We start from the raw sequence: 12010 nt of genomic DNA, 5'->3' as shown, positions 1-12010 counted from the left end.
AGCCAAGTGACCACCCTTGCCACACTTGAAACACTTCTTCTCAGCACTGGTACACTCATGGAAACGATGTCCAGCCTGACCACATCTGTAACACTTGGCAGGGGCACTGGAGTCTCCCCCACTAGGCCTCTTCATCCCACTCTGTCTCTGGAAACCTTTGCCAGCTGCATACGGTTTCCCACGATCATTCTGATTCTTGCCTTTCCTATCAACCCTCTGCTGATAGCTCTCCGCTCTGGCCTTGGAATCCTGTTCAAAAATCCTGCAACAGTCAACCAAATCAGAAAACACTCTGATCCGCTGATACCCAATAGCCTGCTTGATCTCGGGACGCAACCCGTTCTCAAACTTCACACACTTTGAAAATTCCCCAGTAGCCTCGTTATAGGGAGTATAATACTTTGACAGCTCTGTGAACTTAGCAGCATACTCAGTAACAGACCTGTTACCCTGTTTCAATTCCAAGAATTCTATCTCTTTCTTTCCTCTGACATCCTCTGGAAAATACTTCCTCAGGAATCTCTCTCTGAACACTGCCCAAGTAATCTCAGCATTCCCAGCAGATTCCAACTCAGTGCGGGTAGCAACCCACCAATCATCTGCTTCCTCTGACAGCATATGCGTACCGAACCTGACCTTCTGGTTATCGGCACACTCAGTCACTCGGAAGATCCTCTCGATCTCCTTCAACCACTTCTGAGCACCATCTGGATCGTATGCTCCCTTGAACATTGGAGGATTGTTCTTCTGGAACTCACTCAGTTGACGAGCAGCTCCCATTCCCACAACATTCGGATATCCCCCAAGTACTCCAGCTAGCATACCCAGAGCCTCAGCAATTGCAGCATCATCTCTACCTCTTCCAGCCATCTCTATTCTGAAAATCCAACAAGCTAAACAATAAGTACTGATAGGGTTACACAACACCTATCCCGTACAGGGGAAACAGAATAATTACGACTCGACTCGACCGACCAGGCTCTGATACCACTAATGTAACACCCTTCTAAAATACCCCAAAATATTTAATTAAAATAGCAATATATCAATCAGAGTAATTATGCAATCAAGGGTGTCACACAATCATTTCACACCATTTTCCAAAATATCTGGTCATACTCATTTATTTATCAAAATAAACATTTGCATAATACGCAGCGGATACAACTAGCAACATTCAAACCATGTAACACATTACATGTAAAATTATTCAACAAGGTAAAACATCCCGTCCCGATGTTACATCTACCAGAGCATGACCCACTAAGGAACTACACTAGACTCCAAGGACTAGCTTCTACTCAATCACTGCTCGTTACCTGAAAAATAGTTGTAAGGGTGAGTTCCTCAATCAATATAATGAACATTATAAAATATCATGTCATGTTAAGTAATTTAACACATTAATCACCCTAATCACATCACACATTCGGTAACGGCACATCAATTCAAATATCATACTCAATACCAATACAATTCATGCTCATACTCAATATCAACACAAACACACGTATAATATTGGAATACATCCATTCATATTATACGCCATACACATATTATGCAATGAGACTCCATGCATGCGGTACCGACTATTTGTGAACATATAGTTCACCTCACCGTCCAAATCCAGACACGGCTACCAAGCCCACTAGTCCCACTCATTTGAGACCTAGTGACTCACTCACTAATTCCTCACCATGGGAATTAGCTACCACCCCAAGGGCCATGCTATGCACGCTAATTCACCTAGCATGCAAACATCAACAACAGTCCATGATGACTAACTCACTAATTCCTCACCATGGGAATTAGCTACCACCATAAAGGCCACACTATGCATGCTAATCACCTAGCAATGCTAAATCATCAACCACAATTCAGGAATAGACATATGCTCACACTCTAAGCCATAAAACAGTCTATTCACAAATGCACACATAACTGATACATTCACAGCATCATGCATACCATCACACATCATCAGTATTTTATCACATAAGCATATCATATCATGCCAAATAACAACCACAGTATTAGCACACTCTACTAATACCTATACTACTACAAAAACAACGGGAAATGATCCCTAATATATCGTACATCAGCTAAATCACATTACTCAGCTGAACAACCAAAAACTGCACAACAACAGCACAGAAAATCACAATCCTGCCCATACGCGTACTGCCTAGTCCCATACGCGTATGGCCCATCTCCTGACCAAATCCCATACGCGTAACACCATCTCATACGCGTATGCTACGCGTACCACTTCTCCATACGCGTACCAACAGAGACCAATCTACGTTCAAAACATCATCTTCCTCATCCATACGCGTATTGCCTAGTGCCATACGCATACCAGACCATCTCATACGCGTATTGCCTAGTGCCATACGCGTATGACCAGAAACCAGACTTCCAGATCTGCTATGGCTTTCTCTGCTACGAGATCTATCCAATTCAACCTTCCACAGTCCAATTTTTCACAATAATTGTTCATATCATCTAACACGAATCATACCATATTCGATTTCACAAAAATCTAACATTTTTACATCTAATTCCTACGAATTCCTCTCAATCATAACCCAATTTCGTTCATCCAATATTTCACAATTTCATCATAATCATCCAATTCAGAGATCAATCAATGGTTTATCACTACCCATGACATATTATCCCATAATACCCATTAATCGACGATAAACCCCCCTTACCTGAGTTAATCCGGCAAATCTCTGAGCTTCAAGCTTTTCCTTCCTTCAACCCTTGTTCTCTGGCTTTCTTTGCCCTTTTCCACTTTTCTGCCTCTTTTCCCTTTTCACGTGAAAATAACTCTTTTTACCAAATGGAACCTTTTTACTGATTTCTACTTTTATTCCAATAATAACAATAAAAATAATCCAATAATAATAATCCCAATAATATTCCAATAATTATTATTCCAATAATAATAATAATTCCAATTATTTAATTAAATTAATAAATATATTATTAACTCAATTTAAATAATTATCTTATTTTATCGGGGTGTTACACAAGGTCTTTGCTTTATCGGGTTCTGAGACTTCTGCAGATGATCGTTTGATCCGAGGTACGTGTTATATTAATGGCTTTCCTCTTGTAGCTATTATTGACACAGGTGCGACTCATTCCTTTATATCTTTGGATTGTGCTGTGAAACTTAAATTAGAGATATCTGAGATGCATGGGAGTATGGTGATTGATACTCCTGCGAAGGGTTCAGTGACTACTACTTCAGTTTGTTTAAATTGCCCTTTGAGTATTTTTGGTAGAGACTTTGGGATGAACCTCGTGTGTCTTCCACTAGTGCAGATTGATGTTATCCTGGGTATGAACTGGTTGGTGTTTAACCGAGTTTATATCAACTGTTTTGATAAGACTGTGATCTTTCCTGAGATTGAGGAAGGAAAGAGTTTGTTTCTATCAGCAAGGCAGGTGAATGAGGCAGTAGCAGATGGGGCAGAGTTGTTTATGCTGTTAGCGACTTTGGAGGCTAAAGATAAACTGGCAATTTGCGATCTAGCCGTGGTGTGTGATTTTCCTGATGTGTTTCCTGAAGAAGTGAATGAATTACCGCCAGAGCGTGAAGTTGAGTTCTCGATTGATTTGGTACCTGGTACTAGGCCGATATCGATGGCTCCGTACCGTATGTCTGCTGTTGAGTTAACTGAATTGAAGAGTCAGCTGGAAGATCTGTTGGATAAGAAATTTATTCGTCCGAGTGTGTCACCGTGGGGCGCACCAGTGTTATTGGTTAAGAAGAAAGAAGGTACGATGAGGTTGTGTGTGGACTACAGGCAACTGAATAAAGTGACGATCAAGAATCGGTATCCTTTGCCGAGGATTGATGATTTGATGGATCAGTTGGTTGGTGCGAGTGTGTTCAACAAAATAGATTTGAGATCGGGGTATCATCAGATACGTGTGAAAACTGAGGATATTCAGAAGACTGCTTTCAGAACAAGGTATGGACATTATGAGTATTTTGTAATGCCTTTTGGTGTGACTAATGCGCCTGGGGTATTTATGGAGTATATGAATAGGATTTTCCATCCGTACCTAGACAAGTTTTTTGTGGTGTTTATTGACGATATTTTGGTGTATTCGAAATCTAAAGAAGAGCATGCTGAACATTTGAGAGTGGTTTTAGAAGTTCTACGAGAAAAGAAGTTATTTGCTAAACTGTCCAAGTGTGAATTTTGGTTAGAAGAGGTTAGTTTTCTTGGTCATGTGGTTTCAAGAGGTGGTGTTGTTGTTGATCCTTCTAAGATAGAAGCGGTATCTAAGTGGGAAGCTCCGAAGTCAGTTTCTGAGATAAGGAGTTTTCTTGGACTTGCAGGTTATTATAGCAAATTCATTGAGGGATTTTCTAAGTTGGCGTTACCGTTGACGATGTTGACTAGAAAGGGGCAAGCGTTTGTTTGGGACTCAAAATGTGAAGAAGGTTTCCAAGAGTTAAAGAGAAGGTTAACTACTGCTCCTATTCTGATATTACCAAGTCCGTCGGAACCATTTGAGGTTTACTGTGATGCTTCATTTGGGTTTGGGTGGTGTTTTGATGTAGAATAAGCAGGTTGTAGCTTATGCTTCGAGACAACTGAAGGTTCATGAGAGGAACTATCCGACACACGATTTAGAGTTGGCAGCTGTGGTATTTGTTCTGAAGTTATGGAGGCATTACTTGTACGGGTCAAGATTTGAGGTTTTCAGTGACCATAAAAGTTTAAAGTATTTGTTTGATCAGAAAGAGCTGAATATGAGACAGAGGAGATGGTTAGAGTTTCTGAAGGATTATGACTTTGGTTTGAATTACCATCCGGGTAAAGCAAACGTAGTGGCTGATGCATTGAGTCGGAAATCATTGCATATGTCTATGTTAATTGTAACACCCTTCTACCCAAACGACATATTTAAATAGATTATCAGAGTACAACATGTAGAAGAGTTTACATTTCTTACGACATAATACTTTTATCACATCACAACAAAAAAACATATTATTTATTTTATTAAAACTTCGCAGCGGACAACAACACCAATATTATCGTTCATCATATAACAATTAATAATAATGTTTCAACATTATCTCAACAAAACATCTCAACATATTAGTCATCATAAACAACGTAAATAATAACCAATTATCTATCGAATCCCATAACCCCGGTGTCACATGACCAGAGCATTTGACTCGACTCTGCAGAATAGCTCTACACTTATTCTTCAAACCTCAACAATAGCTACTCTTCTTTATCTGCACATTGCTCATCATAGATGAACATAAACACATGCAGAAGGGGTGAGAATTACATTATTAAATAAGAATATAACGACAGAAATATAAACATAAATATATTTCACATATGCCAACACAGCTCATCATAATCATCATAATCATCATACTCATGAACATCAACAAAACAACATATCAAATGCAATGCACACACCCATGCATGACTCAACACGACTCGGTATACCCATTTTGTGACCAACTATAGGATCACCACTCCCAGATTCATCACCATAGAATCCGAGTTCCCCGCAAGGAACCAAGCCTCTCAACAAGCCCGGAGTCAACAACATCATTGGAACTCAGTCCGTTCATCACTAGGCATCGGCCTTTCATGAATGCATGCACATCAAACATGCATCATAATCAACATAGCAACAACAGCATCATATAGTCATGTTATCATCATCATTAATAACATGACACACACTCAACAAAACAACAACAATATTACAACGATATCACATCGTTACATAACACATTTATAACTAAACACGTAAATTCAACATCTCATCATCATAAACACCTCATACACAATCATATAATCACTATTAATTGTTTATAACACAAGTACAACGACTTACTAAGAGTCTCGCAACTCAACGTACCCAAAACTCGCCAACATCAACTTCTGCACAGCACAGTTCGCGCCGCGCAGCAGGGTTCGCGCCGCGAACGGTGCGTTCTAGAACTCCTCTGGATTCTGCCCAGTTCGCGCCGCGAACTGGGCTTCGGGCCGCGAATCGCGCGCGAACAGAAGCCCTCTGCTACAGAACCTAGCGCAGCTTTGCTTCTCTACTTGCCATAACTCATACTCCACAGCTAACAACCCAATATCAACATTTAACAGTCATACATACACAACATACTTCGGTTATAAAGCATATAACTCAACGAAACTCACAAATCGGGGATTTCCATCAAAACCCCAACTTTCCCAATCTCCCTAAAATCCCCAAAATCCATCAACAATCCAACATATATCATGAATTTGCTCGCATATTATCGTTTAATAAGGTTCAGACCCCTTACCTCTTTGGATTGAAGGAAGCTCTGTGCAATCTTTGGCCTTTTCCTCTTCCTTCTCTTTCTCTTCAGCGTTTCTCCCTTTTTCTGACTCTGAGGCAACAATACGTGAAAACACCCTAAGTTCTCACTTTGGCCTCTTTTTATCCAAATTCCACTTTTACCCTTCCACTCTTCATATTCCATTTATTTATTTAATTGTTATTAAATAATTAACATCTATAATAATAATAATAATTCCCAATATTATTTAATAAATCATTTTACCTTCAAATAATCATATTAAAATAATATTTGAATTAGTCCAACAATATTCGGGGTGTTACAACTCTCCCCCACTTTAGAAGTTTTCGTCCTCGAAAACATACCTCAAGCAAATAGAGCCGGATACGACTCCTTCATCTGATCTTCACGCTCCCAAGTCAAGCTCTCACCAGCTGGACCTCCCCAAACAACTTTCACTAGAGCAATCTTCTTACCTCTCAGGGTCTTCTCTTCTCGGTCATCTATCCGAATTGGCAACACCTCAACGGTCAAATTATCCCTCACCTGGATATCATCCAACTGAATAACCTGCGAAGGATCTGCAATATATTTTCTCAACTGAGATACATGAAACACATCATGCAGATTAGAAAGCGACGGCGGTAAAGCTATCTGATACGCCACTTCCCCAACCCTCTTCAAAATCTGATACGGACCCACAAACCTCGGAGTAAGCTTTTTAGACTTTAAAGCTCTACCCACACCTGTCGTCGGAGTAACTCTCAAGAACACATGATCTCCCTCTTGGAACTCAAGTGCCTTTCTCCTCTTATCATGATAACTCTTCTGACGACTCTGAGAAATCTTCATTTTCTCCTGAATCATCTTAACCCTTTCAGTCGTCTGCTGCACAATCTCAGGTCCGAGTACAACCCTCTCACCTGATTCATACCAACACAATGGAGTTCTACACCTCCTACCATACAATGCTTCATACGGAGCCATACCGATACTAGCATGAAACTATTATTATAAGTAAACTCCACCAACGGCAAATAACTATCCCAAGAACCACTCTGCTCCAACACACAAGCTCTCAACAAATCCTCCAAGGATTGGATAGTTCTTTCGGTCTGACCATCAGTCTGAGGATGATAAGCTGAACTCAACCTCAACTTAGTTCCCAACGCTTTCTGCAAACTTTCCCAAAATCTAGAAGTAAATCTGGGATCTCTATCAGACACAATACTGGATGGAATACCATGCAGCCTCACTATCTCCTCAATATACAACCCTGCCAACTTCTCTAAAGAGTGATTAATCTTCATCGGCAAGAAATGCGCCGACTTAGTCAATCGATCCACAATCACCCAAATAGAATCATTACCTTTCACCGTCCTCGGCAATCCCGTCACAAAATCCATGGAAATGCTATCCCACTTCCATTCAGAAATCTTCAAAGGTTGCATCATACCTGCCGGTTTCTGATGCTCAATCTTTGACTTCTGACAAGTCAAACAGGCATACACAAACTTAGCAACATCTCTTTTCATACCAGCCCACCAAAACAACTTCTTCAAATCTTGATACATTTTAGTTGCACCTGGATGGATACTCAATCCACTCCTATGGCCCTCTTCAAGAATACTCTTTTTCAATTCAGACACCTCAGGAACACAAACTCTACCTTTAAATCGCAGGATGCCATTCTCATCAATCTCAAAATTACCACCATTACCCTGGTTAACCATAGTAATATGATCAACTAGAGCGACATCAACTTGCTGACCATTCCGAATATCTTCCAGAATTCCACTAGTCAACTTCAGCATACCCAACTTTACACTATCAGCGGAAACTTCACAACCCAAACTCATATCACGGAACTGTTCAATTAACTCAAGCTCCCGAACCATCATCATAGACATATGTAGAGACTTTCTACTCAGTGCATCTGCAACTACATTAGCCTTACCGGGATGATAACTCAATTCAAAGTCAAAATCCTTCAGTAATTCTAACCACCTTCTCTGCCTCATATTTAACTCTTTCTGATCAAACAGATACTTCAGACTCTTGTGATCACTGAACACTTCGAATCTGGAACCATACAGATAATGCCTCCACATTTTCAACACAAATACAACAGCTGCAAGTTCTAGATCATGCGTAGGATAATTCCTCTCATGAACTTTCAACTGTCTAGAAGCATAAGCTACAACTTTACCATTCTGCATCAAAACACCACCAAGACCCATCAAAGAAGCATCACAATAAACAACGAAGGACTCACCAGGATTAGGCAAGATCAACACTGGAGCACTGGTCAACCGCCTCTTCAACTCAACAAAACTCGCTTCACAAGCTGCATCCCATACATACACTTGACCCTTCTTAGTCAACTGCGTCAACGGCAATGCCAACTTAGAGAATCCCTCAATAAATCTGCGATAATAACCAGCTAACCCCAGAAAACTGCGTATCTCAGTAGCAGACTTCGGAGTCTCCCACTGTAATACAGCACCAACTTTAGCAGGATCAACAGAAATCCCACCACTCGAAATCACATGGCCAAGGAAACTCACTTCCTTCAACCAGAACTCACATTTAGATAACTTTGCATATAATTTCTTTTCTCTTAACACCTGCAAAACAATTCTCAGATGTCCTGCATGCTCTTCTTCCGTCTTAGAATATACCAATATATCATCTATGAACACCACAACAAACTTATCAAGGTACGGATGAAATATACGATTCATATACTCCATAAACACGCCTGGAGCATTAGACACACCGAACGGCATCACAGTGTATTCATAATGACCATACCTCGTACGGAAAGCAGTCTTCGCAATATCATCTGACTTCACTCGGATCTGATGATAACCCGACCGCAAATCAATCTTACTGAAAACATGAGCTCCAACCAACTGGTCCATCAAATCATCAATCCTCGGCAATGGATACCGATTCTTGATAGTCACCTTATTCAACTGCCGATAATCGACACACAACCTCATCGTACCTTCTTTCTTCTTCACTAACAATACTGGTGCACCCCAAGGAGAAACACTTGGACGCACAAACTTCTTCTCAAGCAATTCTTCAAGTTGCTTCTTCAATTCAACTAATTCAGTTGCCGACATTCTATAAGGAGACATCGACACTGGACTCGTACCTGGTACTAAGTCAATGGCAAATTCGACTTCGCGTTCTGGAGGTAATTCACTTACATCCTCCGGAAACACATCCTGAAATTCACAGACAACAGGCAAATCTACACTCACCACTTTCTTATCCGATTGCAGAGACGCAAATAAAGCGAATATCTGAGCTTCATCTTTCACAATTTCCCCCACCTGCCTAGCAGATAGAAATCTTGCCTCATCATTCTCACCAACTTCAGAAAACCGCACCGTCTTACTATAGCAGTTGATAAACACGCCATAGAATTCTAGCCAATTCATTCCCAGAATAATATCAATTTGGTGCAAGGGTAAGCACACCAAATCAACTACGAACTCTCTCTCAAAGATCGTCAAACGACAACCTCGACAGACAACAGAAGTCTTCACAGAACCATTAGCAGGAGTATCTATCACCATACTTCCGCTTAGGGACGACATAATCACACCAATCCTGGTCGCACACTCATACGAAATAAACGAATGAGTAGCACCAGTGTCAACAATAGCAAGCAATTCAACATTATTAATCAAGCAAGTACCTTTAATCAGATTATCTTCTTTAGGAGCTTCAGCCCCACTCAGAGCAAACACCCTACCAGTAGTATGAGCTGCAGTAGCCGCCTTCTTCGGTTTCGAGCACTGCAAACTGATATGGCCTTTCTCGCCACAATTAAAACATGTCGGACCAGCATCCTTACATTCCGTAACTCTATGACCAGCCTGACCGCATCGGAAACATCTCAGCACTTTCTTGGTACAGCTATCCGCACGGTGGCCTGGCTCGCCACACTTGAAACATTTACCAGCTATGAGAGATCCTCCTCCACTTGGCTTCTTCTCATCTACCACTTTCTGCTTACCTTTACCATTCGGAGATGCATAAGGACCACCACGATCCTTATTCTTCTTCTCACTAAGACTCTTGTAATGGGCAGTCCTAGCCTTGCTATCTTCCTCAAATATCCTGCACTTATTAACCAGTGTAGGAAACCTACGAATCTCCTGGTAACCAATGCCTTGTTTGATCTCGGGACGCAACCCGTTCTCAAACTTGACACACTTGGATCCCTCAGCACCAGCGTCATTATAATGAGGACAATACTGCACCAGCTCCTCAAACTTCGAAGCGTAATCAGCAACAGACATGTTACCCTGCTTCAGTTCTAGAAATTCCATCTCCTTCTTACATCGCACATCAGCAGGAAAATATTTCTCCAGAAAGACCGTCTTGAACCTTTCCCAAGTCATCTCAGCACCTGGTACTTCGATTCTCTGGCGAGTGTTATCCCACCAGTTCTCAGCCTCTTCAGATAACATATGCGTACCAAACTGCACCTTCTGCGCTTCAGTACACGTCATCACCCGGAAAATCTTCTCAATTTCCCTCAGCCAAATCTGAGCACCATCTGGATCATAGCGCCCTTTGAATGTAGGAGGGTTATTCTTCAGAAACCTTCCCAAATTCTTAAACTCGTCGACCGGCGGATTCTGCTGCGCCTGCATAGCCTGCGCCATAACAGCCAAAGCCTCAGCAATCGCACGGTCATTTTCTCCAGCCATACTCTGCACAACACCACTACAACCGTTAAATATCGACAGTGTCATTTACACTAATCGACCAACAGGGAAAACATCGCATTATGACTCGACTGGACTGACCATGCTCTGATACCACTAATGTAACACCCTTCTACCCAAACGACATATTTAAATAGATTATCAGAGTACAACATGTAGAAGAGTTTACATTTCTTACGACATAATACTTTTATCACATCACAACAAAAAAACATATTATTTATTTTATTAAAACTTCGCAGCGGACAACAACACCAATATTATCATTCATCATATAACAATTAATAATAATGTTTCAACATTATCTCAACAAAACATCTCAACATATTAGTCATCATAAACAACGTAAATAATAACCAATTATCTATCGAATCCCATAACCCCGGTGTCACATGACCAGAGCATTTGACTCGACTCTGCAGAATAGCTCTACACTTATTCTTCAAACCTCAACAATAGCTACTCTTCTTTATCTGCACATTGCTCATCATAGATGAACATAAACACATGCAGAATGGGTGAGAATTACATTATTAAATAATAATATAACGACAGAAATATAAACATAAATATATTTCACATATGCCAACACAGCTCATCATAATCATCATAATCATCATACTCATGAACATCAACAAAACAACATATCAAATGCAATGCACACACCCATGCATGACTCAACACGACTCGGTATACCCATTTTGTGACCAACTATAGGATCACCACTCCCAGATTCATCACCATAGAATCCGAGTTCCCCGCAAGGAACCAAGCCTCTCAACAAGCCCGGAGTCAACAACATCATTGGAACTCAGTCCGTTCATCACTAGGCATCGGCCTTTCATGAATGCATGCACATCAAACATGCATCATAATCAACATAGCAACAACAGCATCATATAGTCATGTTATC

The sequence above is a fragment of the Lathyrus oleraceus genome, chromosome 2 (assembly GCF_024323335.1).
Source record: "Lathyrus oleraceus cultivar Zhongwan6 chromosome 2, CAAS_Psat_ZW6_1.0, whole genome shotgun sequence".
NCBI lineage: Eukaryota > Viridiplantae > Streptophyta > Magnoliopsida > Fabales > Fabaceae > Lathyrus > Lathyrus oleraceus.
This window is presented reverse-complemented; position numbering follows the sequence as displayed.